The sequence below is a fragment of the Callithrix jacchus genome, chromosome 8, assembly GCF_049354715.1.
Source record: "Callithrix jacchus isolate 240 chromosome 8, calJac240_pri, whole genome shotgun sequence".
NCBI classification, from domain to species: domain Eukaryota; kingdom Metazoa; phylum Chordata; class Mammalia; order Primates; family Cebidae; genus Callithrix; species Callithrix jacchus.
In genome coordinates, this window is record NC_133509.1 from 42,754,517 (window position 1) to 42,776,466 (window position 21,950).

Below are 21,950 nucleotides of genomic sequence, written 5' to 3' on the forward strand. Positions count from 1 at the left end.
CCTTTCTTGCATCTTTCTTTTCTGCCTAACTTCTTAGTATTATTCCTCACCAAAACTCTCTCCCAAAGGCAATATTACGAACTCACATGATTCGGAACACCCTCTAGGTACTAAGCGTTCCCAAATGTATACTTCAAACCTTGACCTCTCCCCAAGTTCAGACCTGCACATCTACTTGCACACTTGTTTAATGTGTCTCATTGTATGTTTAACAGGTGCTTCAGATTTAACATGTCCCCAACAGAACTCTTGGTTTTCAAACCTATAGCCTGTTCCTCTGCAATTTTCCCTGCCTCACCTGGCCATTGCTCTTGATTCCTTGGCCTTTCGTCCACACTTTTATACTTGATTTGTCTCCTTCATTCCCCGCCATGTCCCTACCCCACCCCCATATGCTAGTCATCAACCCATCAGCTGATACGTTGAGTTCTACCTTTGAAAAACATTCCAAATCCAGCCACCTCTCACTAACTCCACTCTTACTACTTCAGTCTAAGCCATCGTCAGTTTACTCTAGGCTAAGTGTAATAGTCTCCTAAATTGTCTCTCTGCTTTTAAGCGTACTTTCCCCTAAAATCCATTCTTTATTCAACAGATAGATCAAAGAAATATATCAAAAAACATCTTGCCTCTGACTAAAACTTTCTGATTTATACTATGCTTGGAGTAACACTTAGCTCTTTACTTTGGTCTACATTTTCAATGTTTTAATACCTGTGGTGGCCTTTATGGTTTCCTCCCTAAAATATTCTCTTTCTTCAAATGATCATCCTAAACTGTTGGTTCTCAAACTTTAGAATCAAATGGCTAATTCAAGGACTGGGACTACAAATATAGAGGATGAGCCTGGAGCATCCTGCCTTGCCATAAAGTACACACACACACACACACACACACACACACACACTGAAGGGGGTATGTTAAAGAGGCATAGGAGCCAACTCAAAGAACTTTTCAATAACTGAAGCTAGAATATGTTGAGGTACAAAATCAAGTAGTATTGGATTATCACCCAATCCATGAGTCTAAAACTCCGTGACTCCATAATGATGTAAATAAGTGATTGAATACATTAATAAATGGGAACAAGAGACATATCTCCCATGTAGAATTCCAAAAAAATAATACAGATACTCTACCATAAAGGAAAAATCTGACAACACTACACTACAGGTCAACCAGGGTATCAAGGTCAGCATCAACATTCATAAATCATGGGGCTGGTGTGTACTCTAGAAGAAAGTCAGTTTAATTCTATGGTCTTCCTCCCAAAAACCCATGGTGCTCATCTAATCACGAGGAAAGCATCAGACAAATTCCAGTAGAGAGGCATCCTACAACAGACCTGATCAGTATTCAGAACTGTCAGAGTTCTCAAAAACAAGAAAATCTGAGAAACCATCACATTCAAGAGGATCCTAAGGAGATCTAACAATTAAATATAATGTGGTTTCCTGAAACAGAAAAAAAAGACAGTAGGTAAAAATAAGAAAATCTGAATAACCCTTGGACTTCAGTTAGTAATGTATCAAAATTGTTTTTCTGAAATGATGTCTATTTTTTAAAACAGAAAAATTAATGACAAACCTCATGCGGGAATTTACAGACTTTTTGAGAAGACACTGGACTGTTCTGGAGCTTGAAATGGGAGTTTGAGTAAATCTCATTCAAACCCCACCCAAGTGGCTTCTGGTTTATATCACAAACTTCCTAAGACCAGACACTGCTTTAATGCTCCAAGTGCAAACACTGCTTCCCTCCTTCCTTCTCCTCAAAGGCACAGTAAAATTTGTCTCAGGTTTTCCAGGCCTTAATCATCTGAAGAAGTTCTGATGATCATTTATTTTTAACTTTTCCAAACTTAGGGATATGTCATAATTGCCAATAAATCTCACAAATTTACACTTTGTTCCTACCTTGAATGTATCCTTAAAAGTTAAAAAATATATATATTGCGTGTACCTGAGAATTACCTGGAGGGCTTATGAAAACACTGATGACTGAACCTTCTTGCATTTCTAATAAGTTCTAAGGTAATACTGATGGTGCTGTTCTGAGGACTACTTTTGGGAGCCATTCAGCAAAACCAAATAGTTACTTACTTACTTATCAATATCTTTTTAAGCGTGGGCAGGAGATCCAAACACAGCCATCAAGATGAGAGAGGAAATTAGATAGATTACTTCTGGAAAAAGGCTTCCTCATCCAGAAAAAAAAAAATGCACAGACCCCTTTCACCAGCAGGTATAGCGCTTTAATGTAATACCTAAACCAACTGCAACTAACGTGCGTTCATAAAGGAGCTGCCAAAAGATGGCAGAACAAAGAGATGGAAAAAAATCTACATCTTTGGTCATGTCTTTGAGCTATTGAATCAACCAACCCTGAAGTATTCCCTGTCTCCAAGGAGCCTATGTGAAATAAACTCTTTCCTTACTGTCTAAGCTAATGTGAGTCACGGTCCTTAGTTCCTTATAGCTGAGATCATCCTGAGGCTACCTCTGAGATCCCAGTTCCTTCCACTCTCCCCATAATTTGCTTGCTCCAGCCTCTCTGGCCTTCATTTTCTCAAACCTACAAAGTGGATTCTGCATCAGTTTCTGCTGTTGGTAGTCCCTCTAACTGGACCCTCCACCCCCAGATCTCCCCATGGCTGGCTACTTCTTGTCACTTGGGATCTTAACTCAAATGTCATCTCTTCAAAGATGTCTTCCCAGATCACCCAATCCAAAGTGGCATTTCTATCTACTTCCAATATTCTTTATCCTATTACCACATTTTATTTTCTTCTGAGTATTTATATCCTAAATTATATCACAATATTCATACACTTCCTAACTTCCTTGCTCATTTTCAGCCATTACCACTTCCCTCTCTTTCTGCAAAGTAAGATTCAAAAACATTGTGACCATCTCTGTCTTGTTCATCTCTGTATCGCCAGTGCCTAGAAGAGTGTCTAGGAATGTGATGGGTGCTTAACAAATATTCATGCAACGAATAACTTTAAAAGGCTAATGCATGCTCACTTTTAAATAAATTGGGTCTTTGTCCAAATGTGAGAATTTAGAGGGACCACTGAGAGAATGTGTTTAAAGGTGCATCTGAAAGATTTCCTTCAAAAAGAAATTATTCTGTGTAAAAAGCATATATTGCATCTACACATAGTATACCCAGACTCTAAATTAAAGATTAAGTGAGCTGTCATCAGAACTCCTGGTATATAAACATAATTGCCAATAGATCCAGATACAGGGCTATATCAATACCAAGCAAAAGAAAGGGTGACAACTTTCCAAAGTCAAAAGTCAGCCAGAGCAGAGCAAAGACACCATCTCTGGGCCAGAGAGCTTCTTGTTAATAAGATAAAGGATTATTCCATGTGTTTGTACTTTTTAAATAATAGTTTATGTGTCAATATAAATCAAAGGGAAGAATCGCTGAGCACCCAACCTGACCCAGAAAGCCAAGCTGGTTTTCCAGAAGCAGGGGTCAAAGGTAGGCTTAGAAAGAAACATGGGCAAGGGGAGCTGAAAAGTATGTCTCCTACTTGTTCTTCAGACAAAAGCCCCTCCAAAGGGCACCCTGAGGACCATCTGGAACACAGTGGTGTGATCATTTGTTTTTTCCTCCAACATCTGCAAGTTCCCTGTTCTCTAGATTAATTGTCTCCTCTGAACCCACTTACAAGAGGCACCCTGCCTGCCTCCTTCTGGGACGTGATCATACAGGGCAGACAAACTATCTCTCCCCATATTGCATTTTTATCCTACTTTTGCAATTCAAAAGCCCCTTTATCAAAGCCTGTCTGGCCTGACAGATGAGCAGAATCAGCAATTACTGACTGAGATAGAATATATGGTCGAGAGACAAGGTGTTTAACTCCCAAAACATTTCCTCAGCCACTGCTCATAATTAAACTTCACCCAAAACAGCACAACATCCTTTAAAAGTAATTCTTATTTCGTATGGTGTTCATGGGCTTTCTTTGTCTTGCTTTCAAGTTATTAAAAGCAAATTATTAAAAGCAATTATTTAAATTATTAAAATTTCAGTAATTATTTTAATAAAGAGCCAGGCACAAGTTCCTGGAGGAGCATAGCCAGTCACTGGAAGATATAGTAGAGTGACCTACTACATGTTTATGACAAGTTTGAGCAAAACAGAATTTCCTATCTATGGTCTTTAACTGGTTGAATATTCAAAGGAAGAATTTTGTTTTTTCTAAAAGCATTTTTAAGCCCAAGGGATATCTTCTCAGGCTCCTTCTCTAGGGAAAAGAAAAAGAAAAACACACACACAAAAAAACAAGCACTCTCTTTTTCCCATTTATCATACAAATAAATCATAATATGTATTTAAAGAGTGAGAAACTAGAAAACTTAAAGCATAGGGCTATCAAACATTATTCTGTTCAGAATTATGAGGGTGGATAAAAACTCTTCTGAATATTGCCGCATTATTTTTCATACATGGATTCATAGACAGAATAATCAGTTATAATACCTTTTCTACGTTAGGTTTGGTTTATAAATTACTCTGCCCAAAATTTACTTTTATTTTTATTTGCTCCTGATTTCTATAAACAACTTGTATTCACGCTGTTTGGTCTTTGTGTCTGATTGTAGACCGATTTGGGACTGTTTGCCCTGTTTTTGCTATTAATTCTTCTTTTTCATTTTTTACCTAATTACTCCATTAAGGCTTAACAAAAGTCAAAAAATTATTTTCAAATATTAGGATTCTGTATTTGTAATTAGGACTGTTAAGGTATGCTTTCACTCCTTTATTTATAGTTTCTTACTGCCTGTATAACAGACCTTATACTAGGCATTATAGGAAAAAATAAAAATGAAGACAGTTTCTACCCATTATGTCAGTTGCAATATGATAAAGAATGCATTAAGACAAGAGTTACATGAGGTAGGAAGTGGTAAATCTACCCCTCAGTTTTCATCAAGGTTTGGTGGGGTGAGGCAACTGAAACCCAGCAGAGGAAAGAGAAGCCAGGCCCAAGAGAAATAGCTCTGAGGAAAGATTATGTAGTAAATTTCATTGTCAGGAAAATACACACCTACAATACATACATATAAATTGAAGAATGAAAGAATGGCACAGAGTATTTGGGTTTAGAAAAAGCGGAGGGGGTGAGAGGAATAAATTATTGCAAAACTGTACAACAGATAACATTCCAGACTAAGAAGATATTTGATTAATAAACCATATGCCAAACTAAGAAAACGTATGATTTATTAAACTTTGATACAGATACAACCCTTCTAAGTACATTTTATACACAAAATGTAAGAGGTCAACAATTAGGACATCTCATTTGGGTAAATCCCATCTGAGAAATTCTGAACTTTCTTTCCAAAATATATTTCTCTCTGAAAGTATAGGAAATACCCTGTGAAACTACTGCTCTAATGGGGAATGAAGACTTGGTTACACAAAAATGTCAAAACCTTATGAGAAGCACATAAACTTGGATTTTGCAATAACTAGAAAGGGGGAATTCAGCCAAGTCAAGAATATACGTGATCTGGAAAGCCAGATTCAAAGACTTTCAAAAGAAAAATAAGATCAAGTCCCTTCTCTGATCTCTATAAAAAAAAAAAATTCTCACAAACTAGGAAGACTTTAAAAATAATTTTAGTATGTAGCATCAAATCCTGATTAAATGATAAGAAATGTATTCAAATAACTGTTCCATGAAATTGTTTTCAACTGGGAACAAGTAGTAGTGAAGGCCACATAAAATCAAACTGTAATTGTCTCATAGGCAACATCATCTTATAGACAAAACTAGTTCACTGAGACTGTGGCATTGCAGTAGAGAGAAAGTCTAATTGATGCAAGGCTGGCCACACTGAAGAACTGGAGTTATCACTCAAATTGGTTCTCTCCAAGAACTCAGAGGCTGGGATTTTTATGGATAATTTGGTGGGCAGTGGGCTAGGAAATGGGTCCTACCAGTTAGTTGGGGATGAAATCACAGGGTTGTGGAAAACAGCCTTCATGCACTGAGTCAGCCTCTCTGTAGGGGCCACAGGACCAGTTGAGTCATGATCACAGGTCTGGGTGGGGTCTGTCAGTTTCCAGAATGCAGTAATCTGAAAATCATCTTAAAAGACAAATCTTGGGTTCTACAATAGTGATGTTAACTGTAGGAGGAACTGGGGAATTCACAAACCTTATGACCTCTGGCTACAAAACTCTTGAGTAGCAAGGAATCATAAAAGCTATGCCTACATTTAACAGAATTCAGGCCTCTCCCATAATTCTAATCTCATGACCTTTCACTAGTTTTTGGTCCCTGAGCAAGGAGAGGGTTAGTTTTAGGGACTGGCTATTATCATCCTTGAACTAAACCATAAACTAAATTCCTCCCATGGTTAGCTTGGCCTCTGCCCAGGAATATGTGAGGACAGCCAGCATGTGAGGCTAGAAGCAACATGGAGTCAGCCATGAGAGATTTCTGTCAATGTCATAATCTTTGCAAACCAAGGTTGTTTCAGGATCAATGTAGATACCTAGAAGGTTCTCTGCTGAGCTCAGAATTTTTAAAAATGTACAAAAGTTGGAAATAACATGCATAGGCAACAATGATAAGTATCAAAATTGGAAAAAAATAACTAGTACAAGTTAAGCTAAAACTTTAGGATAAATTGAGGTTTGAAGGAAATTAGAACTAAGGACTAAAGAATAAACATAGAAGGGATGAAAGGAAGCTACATAATGAAATACTTCATATATCAGCGAAAGAAATCAATGAAATAATAAATTCAGCTGAAGCTCATAAACAAGGGAACAAGATTGAAAAGAGCATTAGATTGGGCTTCTGTGACACTGGTTTTTCACCCTGACTTTTTTACCTTTAATTCCTTGAATTTCAGTTTCTTTCTTTATCCTAAGAGCTCTTTATGTTAGGGAATGTATTTGGATCTGTATGTGGGTGATCCACAGAAAGTGTTTGGTCCTTCACCTTCTTCCCAGGACCTCATTTTTCAGATGGATTCTTTTCTTTTACCATCCCAGCCCCTACATCTCTGTTCAACCTTCTTGGGGTCCTCCTATTTTAGAGTGTTTAGGTGTGTAAGGACAAATACAAATTTAAAATATGGCTTCATTCTCCATGTTGAAAACAAATGAAGAGATTTTTCTTCCTCTCTTTTTTCTCAGAGCATTTGCCATAGAAAGTGTGGAACTGTGAGTTTCTTCCCATCTGTTTGAAATGTACATAAATCTTTTTGAAGACTACACTGGCCTTTCGTCATCTAGCCTTTTATTCCCTTAATAACCCAAGAATGTCATTCTCATGAATTTGGAAGGTGACATGAGATAGCATTCCCATACCCCAATTTCTTTTGGAGGGTGGGAGTCTAATTTCACTAGGCTTCTTGCTCCAAGTGGAAAAACTACCTCCTGTCACTAAGAGATAGGTTTGTTCTTTCTCCAGATAACATTAACTCACTAACACAGATGGTCACTTCAATTACCAGGTAAAGTTTGGATAAATTATCTGTGACAAATAGTGTTGTCAAACCCTCTTACTTGAAGACTAGTTATTGTTTATCTTGAAAGTATGTGTTTAATATTTATATTAAAAAGGAATATTTCTGTTATTGCACTCTCTTAGTGGATTGCTTGTGATGTGCATCACATTCTGGTTTAATGCTTATTGAATAATAAAGGTTGGGATTTTTTTTCTCTACTATCTTTGGGAAGAAGTTTTCTAGGTGGGGAGACTTTGTATTTAATATATGACTCCAATAGGTGACAACCGTTCTTTTCCTGCCGACCCCTTGAAAATTAACATCTTTAAATACACTTTGTGGCAGGATTATAAGCTAAATGTATGCTTTTGGAAAAGAGGTAAACTTATAATACACAATTTGCATGTGTTGCTTTATTCAGTCTCAACAGTTGACATTTTAAAGCTGCATTTGTAATTGTTGTGCTAAAATTTTTAAGAATTGTTTTTCTGTTTGTGAGTTGTTTTGCTTGATTCCATGTAAATAAAGATCAGAATTCAACTTGAGTTTCTGCCCTGAAAAAAAAAGGTTGTGATCCATGATGTTTAAATGACATCTGGAAATTTTTCCAAGTGGAAAAAATAGCAATTTTATTTTTTTGGTATACAATATCTGAATGCTAAATATTTGCCATCTACATAACAGAAGAATTGTCATGTTCTACTGAAATCATCATCCTTCTATAACAAAATGTTTCATTGGAGGTCACTGAAACCATGGAAACCATCTGACAACATATTTTCTCCCACCAGCTGCTACAAATTGATAATAATTGGACTTTGACAGATATTTCCTGAATTAAGTGATGCATCTCCCTTAAGAGAAAGAGACTAACAGTCATATTAGTGATTATACTAATTCATGGACAACAGCAAAAAAAGAAGGCCAGGTGGCAATGGATATACAGGAAATAGTGAGGGTTATGGAGGGCTAAGTTCTCTGTGGTCAATAACTAATATGTTTTGGGAATACAGAGAGTTTAACAAAATTATCAGAGATGTCATTGCAGTGGTAACACGGAGAATGTAAGTGACATGTGAGTTTCATGTCACAAGCCATCTATAATTGGAAGTGATTGATTAGAGCACTGTATTAAGGTAGATTCTGAGGTCATGTCTGTTACAAGTGTAGAGGCAAAGAGTAGTAGCCTATGGGTCATTTATTTGCTATTGCTAATTTAAAAGTTCCTTTTGTAACTCATGCCTTGGTTAGACCTATTGACAGAGTATAGACTGTCCTGGTCTGCAAGAGAGAGCCAAGAAATGACTACAACTGGTTAGATGAGAAAATGTAGCAGACTATAGCATGAGGAACTTTTGACCAGGGAGGGCAAGACCAAGATGGCTGACTAGAGGCAGTGGCGATTGGAGGGTCCCAGAGAAAAGATCAGAAACAGAGTACAAATCCTGCACCAGCAACTGAGGTACCTAGATTCTATTATTAGGACTGACTGGGTGGCTGGCGTGACCCACAGGGAAAAAGGAAGAACTGTGTGGTGCAGCAGCCTACCTGAGAACCACATGGGGCAGGGGAGCCCCCATCCCCAGCCAAGGGAGGTGGAAGTTAGCATGCTACCCAGCCTGGGAAACCGTGTCTTTTCCATGGAAGTGTGTAACCCATGGATGGGAAGATCCCACTCGTGAGACCACGCCCACGCCACTGGGACCGTGAGTACAAACCACTGAGTTGCACAGATTCTCAACAGCCATGTAGCTAGAATTGGCCTAAGCCTGCCAAGTTGGCAGGCAGGGAAGAGAGGTGCCATCACCACTGAGGCGCTGCCTGCTATCTAAGTGGGACTGAGTTCCTTGGGGGAGGAGCACAACCAACACTGGAGGAACTACAGGAACTCTAACTCTAGCCAGGGGCACAGGGACAGAACTCTGATTTCCCTGGGCCTGAGCCCCTAGCAGGAGGGGAGGCCATAGTCTCCATAAACCAGCACAGTCTTTCCTCCTGCTAGTTCTGAGGAATCCAGGCAGTCCAGATGAGTTGGCTTCCCCTCAGCACAGCACATTGCCTCCACCAAGGGACAGCCAAAGTGCCTTATTAAACAGGTTCTGCTTGCCAGACCACCCAACTGAGTGCGAAGCCCCAACAGTGGTTGTCAGACATCTAAACAGGAGCATTCTTATTAGCATCTGGTTGGTGCCCCTTGAGGTCAGAGACCCCAGAGGAAGCAGCAGACACCCATCTTCACAATTCTACAGCCTCCTTGAGTGAGGTCTCCAGGCATGGGAGCGAACTGGATGAATAGGGACTGAAGTGAGCCCCCAGCAAACTGCAGCATTCCTACAGAAGAGTTGCCTAATCCGACAGTTGAAAGAAAAACAAACAGAAAGCAACAACAGCAGCATCAACAAAAAAGAGTCCGCACAAAAAGCTCATCCAAGGGTCAGCAGTATCAAAGATCATAAGTAGAAAAACTCATGAAAATGACAAAGAATCAACAAAAGAACACTGAAAACCCGAAAGTCCAGAGTGGCTCTTCTCCAACAAATAATCACAACACCTCTCCAGCAAGGGCACAGAACTGGACAGAGGATGAGATTGATGGAATTACAGAAGTAGGCTTTAGAAGGTGAGTAATAACAAACTTCACTCAGGTAAAGGAGCATGTTCTAATCCAATGCAAAGAAGCAAAGAACTTTTATAAAAGGTTAAAGGTGCTGCTTAACTAGAATAATCAGTTTAGAGAGGAACATAATTTGCCTGATGGAGCTGAAAAACACAGCAGGAAAACTTTTTGAAGCATACACAAGTATCACTAGCCAAATCAACAAAGCAAAAGGAAGAATGTCAGAGATATCAGAGATGGAAGACTATCTTGCTGAAATAAGGCAGGCAGATGAGATTAGACAAAAAAAGAATAAAAAGGAACAAACAAAACCTCCAAGAAATATGGGACTATGTAAAAAGATTTATTGGAGTACCTGGAAAGAGATGAGGATAATGAAACCAAGTTGGAAAATACACTTCAGGATATTATCCAGAAGAATTTCCCCAATCTAGCAAAACAAGTCAACACTGAAATTTAGGTAATACAGAGAACCCCACTAAGATACTCCATGAGAAGATCACTTCCAAGACATATAAACATCATATTATCCAGGTCAAAATGAAGGGGAGAAAATGTTAACAGCAACTAGAGAGAAAGGCTGGGTCACCTACTAAGAAAAGCCCATGACACTAACAGTGTATCTCTCAGCAGAAACCCTACAGCCAGAAGATAATGGGGACCAATATTCAACATCCTTAAAGAAAACAATTTTTAACTCAGAATTTGATATCTGGCCAAACTAAGCTTCATAAGCAAAAAAGAAACAAAATAATTTTCAGACAAGCAAATGCTGAGGGAATTTGTCACTACCAGGCCTGCCTTGCAAAAGCTCCTGAAGGAAGTACTCAATATGGAGAGAGAGGGAAAAAAAAGAACTTATACCAGACACTGAAAAACACATGAAAATATAAAGACCAATGACTATGAAGAAACAGCATCAACTAGTGTGCAAAATAACAAGCTAGCATCATGATGACAGTTCAAATTCACAAATAACAAAATTAACCTTAAATGTAAATGGGCTAAATGCCCCAATCAAAAGTCACAGACTGACAAATTGGATAAAGAGTCAATACCCATCAGTGTGCTGTATTCAGGAGACCCACCTCACGTGCAAAGACACATATAAGCTCAAAATAGAGATGTAGGAACATTTACCAAGCAAGTGGAAAGCTGAAAAAAGCAGGGGTTGCAATCCTAGTCTCTGATAAAGCAGACTTTAAACCAACAAAGATCAAAAAAGACAAAGAAGGGCATTACATAATGGAAAAGGGGTCAATGCAACAAGAAGAGCAAACTATCCTACATATATATGCATCCATACAGGCACACCTAGATTCATAAAACAAATTCTTAGAGACCTACAAAGAGACTTAGACTCCCACACAATAATAGTGGGAGACTTTAACACCCAACTGTTAATATTAGCAGATCAATGAGGCAGAAAATTAACAAGGATATTCAGGACTTGAACTCAGCTCTGGATCAAGTGAACCTAACAGAGTTCTACACAACTCTTCACCCCAAATTAACAGAATATACCTTCTTCTCAGTGCCACATGGCACTTATTTTAAAATCAACCATGTCATTGGAAGTAAAACATTCCTCAGCAAATGCAAAAATACTGAAATCATAACAGTCTCTTGGACCAAAGTGCCATCAAATTAGAACTCAGTATTAATACTGACACTAAATACTTGCACGTGAGATGGGTCTCCTGAATACAGCACACTGATGGGTATTGACTCTTTATCCAATTTGTCAGTCTGTGACTTTTGATTGAGGCATTTAGCCCATTTACATTTAAGGTTAATTTTGTTATTTGTGAATTTGAACTGTCATCATGATGCTAGCTTGTTATTTTGCACACTAGTTGATGCTGTTTCTTCATAGTCATTGGTCTTTATATTTTCATGTGTTTTTCAGTGTCTGGTATTGAGTGAAACTCACTCAAAAGCACACAATTTCATGGAAATTTAACAGCCTGCTCCTGAATGATTCCTGGATAAAGAATGAAATTTAGGCAGAAATCAAGAATTTCTTTGAAACTAATGAGATCAAAGAGGCAATGTACCAGAATCTCTGAGATGCAGCTAAAGCAGTGTTAAGAGAAAATTTTATAGCAATAAATGCCTAGATCAGAAAGCTAGAAAGATCTCAAATTGACACACTAACATTACAATTCACAGAACTAGAGAAGCAAAAGCAAACAAATCCAAAAGCTAGGAGAAGACAAGAAATAACTAAGATCAGAGTGGAACAGAGGAGATGGAGACATGAAAAACCCTTCCAAAAAAATAAATGAATCCAGGAGCTGCTTTTTGAAAAAATTAATAAAATAGACTGCTAGCTAGACTAATAAAGAAGAAAAGAGAGAATAATCAAATAGACACAATAAAAATGATAAAGGGAATATTACCACTGACTACACAGAAATACAAACTGCCATCAGAGAATACTATAAACACCTCTACACAAATGAACTAGAAAATCTAGAAGAAATGGATAAATTTCTAGGCATATACACCCTCCCAAAACTAAACCAGGAAAAATTCAAATACCTGAATAGACCAATAGCAAGTTCTGAATTTGAGGCAATAATTAATAGCATACCAACCAAAAAATCCCAGGACCAGATGAATTCACAGCCAAATTCTACCAGACGTACAACAAGGAGCTGGTACCATTCATTATGAAACTATTCCAACAACCTCTTCATGTTAGAAACTCAACATGGTATTGATTAAACATATTTCAAAATAATAAAATCTATTTATGAAAAACTCATAGCCAATATCATACTGAATGGACAAAAGCTGGAATCATTCCCTTTGAAAATCAGCACAATACAAGGATGCCTTCTCTCACCACTCCTATTCAATATAGTATTGCAAGTTCCGGCAGCAATCAGGCAAGGGAAAGAAATAAAGTGTCTTCAAATAGGAAGAGAGGAAGTCAAATTGTCTTTGTTTGCAGATGACATAATCCTATATTTAGAAAACCCCATCATCTCAGCCTAAAAACTCCTTAAGCTGATAAGCAACTTCACTAAATTCTCAGGATACAAAATCAATGTGCAAAAATCACAAGCATTCTTATACACCAACAACAGGCAAGCAGAGAGCCAAATCATGAATGAACTCTCATTTACAATTGCTACAAAGAGAATAAATTACCTAGAAATACAGCTAATAAGGTATGTGGAGAACCCCTTCAAGAACTATAAACCACTGCTCAAGGACATAAGAGAGCACATGAACAAATGGAAAAAAAATTCATCCTCACGGATAGGAAGAATCAGTATCATGAAAATCACCAAAATGCCCAAAGTAATTTATAGATTCATTGCTATTACCATCAAACTACCATTGACATTCTTCAACAATTAGAAAAAACTACTTTAAAACTCATATGGAACCAAAAAATAACCCACACAGCCAAGACAATCCTAAGCAAAAAGAACAAAGCTGAGTCATTACACTACCTGAATTCAAACTATACTACAAGGTTACAAAAACAGCATGATACTGGTCCAGGAACAGACATATTGACCAAGGGAAATGAATGGAGACTTCAGAAATAAGACAACACATCTACAACCATCTGTTCTTCAGCAAACCTGACCAAAAAAAAGCAATAGGGAAAGAATTCCCTATTTAATAAGTGGTGCTGGGAAAACTGGCTAGTCATATGCAGAAAACAGAAACTGGACCCCTTCCTTATGCCTTATACAAAAATTAACTCAAGATGGATTAAAGACTTAAACCTAAAACCCAAAACCCTAAAAACCCTAGAAGAAAACCTAGGCAATACCATTCAGGACATACACATGGGCAAAGACTTCATGACAAAAATGCCAAGAGGAATTGCAGCAAAAGCTAAAATTGACAAATGGGATCTAATTAAGCTAAGAGCTTCTGCACAGAAAAATAACTATCTTCAGATTGAACAGGCAATCTACAGAATGGGAGAAAAACTTTGTAATCCACCCATCTGACAAAGGTCTAATAATCAGAATTTGCAAGGAACTTAAACAAATTTACAAGAAAAAAGCAACCCCATCCAACAGTGGGCAAAAGTATATAAACAGACACTTCTTAAAAGATGACACTTATACAGCCGACAAACATATGAAAAAAAGCTCAACATCACTATCATTAGAAAAATGCAAATCAAAACAACAATGAGATACCACCTGATGCCAGTCAGAATGGCGATTATTAAAAAGTCAAGAAACAACAGATACTGGTAAGATTATGGAGAAATAGGAACGTTTTTATGTTGTTGGTGGAAATATAAATTAGTTTAACCATTGTGGAAGACAATGTGCTGATTCCTCAAGGATATAGAACCAGAAATACCATTTGACCCAGCAATCCCACTACTGAGTATATACCCAAAGCAATATAAGTTGTTCAATTACAAAAATACATGCACATGTATGTTTAATGCAGCACTTTTCACAATACCAGAGATATGGACCCAACAAAAATGCCCATCAATGATAGACTGGGTAAAGAAAATGTGGTACATACACACCATGGAATACTATGCAGCCACTGAAAGGAATAAGATTATTTCCTTTGCAGGGACATGGATGAAGCTGGAAGCCATCATTCTCAGCAAAGTAACCCAGGAAAAGAAATTCAAACACCACATGTTCTCACTCATAAGTGGGAACTGAACAATGAGAATACATGAACACAGGGAGGGGAAAACACACACCCAGACTTGTCAAAAGTAGGGGGTGGTGAGGGGAAGGAGAGCATCAGGACTAACAGCTAATGCACGTGGGGCTTACAGCCTATGGGACAGGTCGATAGGTGCAGCAAACCACGATGGCACACATAAACCTATGTAACAAACCTGCATGTTCTACACATGCATCCCGGAACTTAAATTTACATAATAAATAAATAAATAGATAAAAATTTAAAAATAAAATTTTCACCATAAGAATATAACTCATACAAAGTCACAAACTGGGAAAATTGAGAAGGGTACATCTGTTCAACAATTCTTCAAATTTAGGAGTTGAAGTACTTGGCTTCGAAAAAAAAATACGTAAATCTAACTTACATTTAAAAAGGAAAAGGTGGAGGGAAAAAGCAAAGCAGGGTACTCATTCAGGGTCATAATGACCATCTAGGACATTTTTGAGAGAGTCATATCTCTTTTTGCTGGTTAATTTCTAGCTCTTCCTTCAAACCTCAGCTTCCTATATAGATGGACCTGGAAGCTATTTTGGATACTATAAATACAACTTCCTCATTTTCCTAAAAAGGAAAGAAGGTGACATCCAGAAATGTAAATGTAAACTTAAGCTGTGCTTAAGATTACACAGCTTCTAAGTGGCAGAGCCAGGCCTAAAAGCCCTAAGACCAAAATAGTTCCGTTCTCTTTCATCTCATTATTTTGTGAGACTGACCTTTTCTGCCTCACTTGATCAGAAGTTCCTTTCTTCTGCAAACATGCGCCTCACAGAAGGGCCTCACCAGGGCCCTGCATCTAGACCTGGAGGCCTCTTTTAAGTAGACCGAGCTGAGCATAAGCACCCACCTGGCTGAATGTCAAGACTTCAAGGGCTTCTTGCGTGATTCTTTTTTTTTCTTTTTTTTTTTTTTTAATATATTGCATTTTAGGTCTTGGGGTACATGTGAAGAATATGCAAGATTGTTGCATAGGTACACACATGGCAATGTGATTTGCTGCCTTCCTCCCCATCACCTATATTTGGCATTTCTCCCCATGTTATCTCATAAGAATCAGGTACCTGCCATCCCTCCACCTGCTCTTTATAGATAACCAATGTCTGATCAGAAGGTTGGGTTAGATTTCCAGTCTCGGAAAAGGCTCCATCCCATACCTACCATGTGATACCAAGCCCCATAACAGTAGGTGCCCCTCAAGGAATTTCCCAGATCTTCTATTATAATCTTGCATGGGTCCTCATCTCCTTTTCCCGAATGTTCCTAGACATAGACAGAAATTATGACTCGTTGATTGAATTTTCTTTACACTTTTAATGAGGTTGACTAAATTAAACACTTAGAACATGGCACCCCGGTTTTAAGTCAAGACTTATGAAATGAAATTCAGTGGTCAACACTGGAAACTCAATAGAGCCTTAGCCTTCTCCACAACTGAGAACGCTTTAGCACAGAGTGTCACACACTCCTCTTAGACCATCATAGCTTCTTAGCAAGCTGAGGACTCATGGGACTTGGTGCTCTAGCACTCATTTTTTACACATTAGGATGTGACAACTCCAGAACATACCACGCTTCTTTTGGTCATGAGCTGGGGTCAATCTGAGAGAGAGTAGTTCATACATCTTCTCATGCTATACATGTGTAAAATCATATACTCCAAGTTTATCTAAGACACAATGCTATAGACCTCTTATCACATTGTCCAAATATAGAATATTCCAGAGCACAAACATGAAAATGTTGGCTTACATTTTACTACTTACTCCTTAGTTTATGTTGGCCACTAAGAAACCATGGGATTTGGTTTATACAAAGTTACCAACACCCACATAAATAATATCTGTAACGGGAACTCTCCTCGAATATGAACACTTTTAATATCTCATGGCACACCATGCCAGACAGCAAAGTGTCCTCCACCTTTCTTTGGACCTTCTCAGGATATGTAATATTCTCTCGGAGTCCTAACAGATGCACTCTTGCAGCCTCATATTCTCTACGATACAAAAAATTAGATCCTGGGTGCTTTCTACCAGGCTTCAGCATTACAATGCAAGTACTTCTTATCTTCCTAAGTTCACCCCTGCAAGAGAGCATCAGAAAGAACAAGCAGCTGTAGGAGTGCAGTAAAGAATTACAAGCAATCAGCTCTTCTACAGCTGCTATGAGCCAGGGGGCTGATAAAAGTTTTTTATCTTTCATCTTATAAAGATACTTTAAAATCAAGAGACCAGGAAATATTCTAGAGATCAAGACAGCAGGAAAACTTTTTCTCTTGCCCTTTCAGCCCATGAATAGAAGCCCAGACATCTTACCCCAAAACTGCAGGTTATATTGAGAGATGTAAATGGCCATTTACTTTTTGTGCAGCTTGTTAAGAAGAAGGCCCCAGGACCACCTTCTATACATCTGCAAGTTTTGAGAAGCAGAAAAGAAACATTACCTAACATGTGCACCACGAGAAAGCAGCCACAACAGAAATTACATCAAAGGTATGGATGACAAGAGCCATTTACAGGCTGACAACTTAAAGTCCCAACAGCAGGAAGAAGACAAAAGAGAGCAAGAGAGAGACCCTGCCCCAAGTAAAGATAGATAAAGCAGGCGAGAAATTGCCGAAAAGAGAAGAGCACATCAAGAACGAGTTCCAACAATGAGTTTTGCAAGGAGGTCAGCAAAGCCATGGACACAAAGACATTACGGAGGGAAGCTATAAACCCCTGGCAAGACCCATAGAGAGATGACAGAAGAGTAGACATGAAGGCAGCTAGACTGATGCTGGCCTGTCTATGACTGACCCAAGCACTTCATCAACTCTGTGTAAGAAAGGCTGTTTGTAACAACGAAATCACCTTTATATAACACGTTCAAAGTGAGGTATATTCATTGAAATAATATTTAATTGTTTTACTGAATTTATTACTCACATTTTCCTCCCCAAAGAATAGGTATGTCGTATGCTTGGTCCCCTGTGGCTGATGGAAACCCACCTCTGTAGTCTCAACAGGTCACACCAGTACAGCTGCAGCTGTAACACGCAGAGTCAAGAACACATTATAGGAAGCACCTGAATGCGAGAAAGTCTCTGCTTCAGTCAGGCCTGACTGGTGGAGTCCTAAACCGCTGCCAGTTTTGCTCTAATATTTTCTTTCCTCTAAAACAAAAGTTGACAAACTCTGGTGGCATATGGGTCAAATCAGCCAGCTGCCTGATTTTTTTAAATAAAGCTTTATTGATGCACAGCCACACCCCTTCATCTACCTATTATCTGTGGCTGCTTTCTCACTATAATGACAAACACTAATATACTTTCCCCACTGTTTCCATCCTTTCTCCTTCTTGTCCTCTCTCTTTCCCTTTTTAGAGCTATTATCCAGCCATAATCAACTCCAGAAAGTGTCTGGGTCCCCACCCAAACAGGCAGTCTGGAACCCAGATGCCACCATAAGTTTATCCTAATTTTACTTTGGAGTGGGGGGACTTTTTGTTGTTGGTTTGATCTCATTGTATTTATTAAATTAAAAACATTGCTTTTGGTAGCAAGTCAAAGAATATTGAGGTATCTATCTAAAGAAAGAGTTAAAAATCTTTCCTTTCCTACTGACAAGTGGTATAAAAAAAATCTCTCCTTTCCCTCCATTCTAATTCTTGAAGTACAAAATGTTAATATTTATTCCTTCCACACTTTCTGCTACAGGTGGCTTTTTTTAAAAATCTGTATTATTACATTAAGATTGAGAGAATAAAATACTTGATATTTAACATACAGAGCACATTAATCCACTCAATAAATATTTTTGAAAACATCTGTTTCATGTTCTATGCTAAGTGCTGAAATACCAACTTAAAATTCTCCAAGATAGATACCTGAATATCAAATAATATCAGTTGTTTCTTTTTATAGAATAAAGAGCCCCGCTATGCTTAATAAAATGATGATGGTTTGCACACACCAGCTAGCTAAACCAAGGATAGGAGACATTAGACACAGGAGAACTAACAGGTAGCTGAAAGAAATCTATTTTCCAGATCTAGAAAGAAAATCAACTAAAAAGCCAGAGTATAAAACAAATGAATCAGTAGGTGTATTAGGACATTATTTCATAAATATGTAATTTTATTGCATGAATAAATAAATACCTAAGACTGGGTAATTTATAAAGAAAAGAGGTTTAACTGACTCATTTTTCTGCAGGCTATGCAGGAAACACAGTAGTGGAATCTGCTTCAGGGAGACCCCATTAAGCTTTTACTCGTGGCAGAAGGCAAGGAGGACCAAGCATGTCACATGGCAAAAACAGGAGCAAGCAGTTGGAGGGAGGGTGCCACATATTTTTAAGCCACCAGATCTTGTGTAAGCTCAGAGTGAGAGCTCACTTATCATGAAGGGATGGCTTAAGCCATTCATAAGGTATCCACCCCCATGATCCAAACACCTCCCACTACGCCTCACCCCCAACACCAGGGATTACATTTCGACATGAGATTTGTGTGGGTAAAAATATTCAAACTATATTATTTCTGACCTGGCCCCTCCCAAAGCTCATATTCTTCTCACATTTCAAAATACAATAATGCCTTGCCAATATTCACCCAATGCCTTAACTTGATCCAGCATTAACTCAGAATCCAAAGTCTAAAATCTCATCTGAGATGAGGCAAATCCCTTCCACCTATGAGCTTGGAAAATCAAAAAAAGTCAGTTACTTCAAAGATACAATGGGGGTAGAGAAATGGGGTAAACATCCCTATTCCAAAAGGGAAAAATTGGCTGGGCTACAAGCCCCGTACAAGTTCAAAACCCAGCAGGGAAGTCATTAAATCTTAAAGTTCCAAGATAATCTCCTTTGATTCCATGTCCCACATATAGAGAATACTGGTACAAGGGGTGGGCTCCCATGCTCTACTCCTATGACTTTGCAGGGTTGAGCCCCAAGGCTGCTCTCACAGGTTATTGAATATCTGTGGCTTTTCCAGGCACAGGGCACAAGCTGTCAGTGTATCTAACATCCTTGGGTCTGGAGGGCAGTGGCCCCCTTCTTACACTCCACTAGTCAGTGACCCAGTAGGGACTCCATATAGAAGCTCCAATTCCACATTTCTCCCTTGGCACTCTCCAAGTAGAGGTTCTCTGTGGGGGCTCCACCCCTGTAGCAGGCTTCTGCATGGGCACCCAGGGTTTTCCACACATTCTTTGAAATCTAGGCAGAGGCTGCCAAACATTCTTTACTTTTGCATTCTGCAAATGACAGGCTTACTACCACATGGAAACTGCCAAGGCTTATGGCTTGCATTCTGTGGAGGTATAGCCTAAGCTATACCTGGAACCCTTTGAGCAGTGGCTGGAGCTGGAGCAGTCAAGATGTGGGAGGAGTGTTCCAAGGCTGAAAAAGGCAGCCAAAGCTTCACAAGGCAGGTGTATTAGTCCATTTTCATACTGTTATTCAGAAATACCCAAGACTGGGTAATTTATAAAGAAAAAGAAGTCTAATGGAGTCACAGTTCCACATGGCTTGTGAGGCCTCACAATCATGGCAGAAGGTGAAGGAAGAGCAAAAGCATCACGTATCTTACGTGACAGCAGGCAAGAGAGCATGTGCAGGGGAACTGCTCTTTATAAAATCATTACAGGAGGGAGGACTCAAGATGGCTCTGTGAGAACAACCCAGGATTGAGGCTCTCGCTGGATGCATGGAGTAGGTGAGTCAGGGACGCATTTCCAGACTGACCTTTGTTGCCCACAGAATGGGGAAATTCCCAGATATAAAACAAACGCGGGACGCCAGCCAGAGATCTTGACTGGTGTAGCCAGCAGCCTGTGCGGCTCCGGCCGGCGCTGGAGCGCAGAGGCGCTCCACAGAGGTCCGCACAAAAGCGCACTGTTCTGGGTGCCCTGTTGAACTGGCAACCTGAGACCTAAGAGGGCTGAACTTGAGACTGAAAGGGACTTGAACAGTGAGCCAGCCCAGGACAAAGCGTTAGCGGTAGCACAGTGCGACAAACAAAACGGGATTCCAAATGCTCGCTGTTAGGAGGTTACCTTAAGGTGCAGTTCAGTGCAGGAGGGGCGTCCGCCATTACCGAGGCAATCAGCCCCTACTGAGGTACACGCCCATTGCTGACGCAGCCTGCCATTGCCGAGGCAACCCGGTACAACAGAGGGACTCAAACGTAGGGCGGAGCCCGCGGCTGCAGGGCGGAGACCGCAGAAACAGGGTAAACCTCACACCAGCAGGGCGGAGCCCTGGCAGGACAAGACTGCCTCCTGGCTGGGCAGGATAACCCGGCAGACACTCAAAGATAAAGCACCATCCCCTTCAGAAAGAGCAGCTGAGAAAAAAAGGGCTTTTTTTGAGTTCTGTTGCAGCAGAACCAAACATAGCAGCCTAACAGCCCTGAATGAACATCAGAGCTCACAGCTCAGCACTTGAGCTACTATAAAGTACGGACTGTCTCCTCAAGCAGCTCCCTGACCCCTCTATATCCAAAAGACTGACATTTGGCAGACATCATTCTGGGACAAAGATAGCAGAAAAAGAAACTGGTAGCATCCCTACTGTTCCGCAGCTGCTATAGGTGTACCCCAGACAAGCAGGGCCTGGAGTGGACCTCTGCAGTTGTACAGCAAAGGGGCTAGACTGGTAGAAGGGAAACCAAGGAACAGAAATACTTCATCATCAACAATCTGGGGGTCCACCCAGAGACCCAATTGAAAAGTCAGCAACTACACAGACGACAGATGGATAAATCCACAAAGATGGGAAGAAACCAGCACAAAAAGGAGGAAAACACCCGAAACCAGAACACCTCACCTCCTAGAAAGGAACAAAACTCCTCACCAGCAAGGGAACAAAGCTGGATGGAGAATGACTGTGATGAAATGACGGAATTAGACTTCAGAAGGTGGATAGTGAGAAACTTTTGTGAGCTAAGAGAACATGTTTCAAATCAATGCAAAGAAACTAAGAACCCTGAAAAAAGATTCGATGAAATGATAACAAGAATGGATAACTTAGAGAGGAATATGAATGAATTAAAGGAGATGAAAAACACAATACGAGAACTTTGCGAAGCATGCACAAGTTTCAATAGCCGAACTGACCAAGCAGAAGAAAGAATTTCAGAAGTCGAAGATCAACTCAATG

The 21,950-nt window shown here is 39.4% G+C and overlaps 1 long non-coding RNA gene across 1 annotated transcript in view; it reads right to left on the reverse strand.

Annotated features, from left to right (window-relative positions):
- Positions 1-20,888, reverse strand: part of LOC128928920 (uncharacterized) — a 40,688-nt gene extending 19,800 nt beyond the window's left edge. Inside the window, exons 1-3 of the long non-coding RNA XR_008474708.2 lie at positions 20,846-20,888; positions 17,733-17,872; positions 15,964-16,065 (exon numbers count right to left, since the gene is read on the reverse strand). This is a non-coding gene — a long non-coding RNA (uncharacterized LOC128928920). The remainder of the gene's footprint in view (positions 1-15,963; positions 16,066-17,732; positions 17,873-20,845) is intronic.
- Between the last annotated feature and the right edge of the window lie 1,062 nt (positions 20,889-21,950).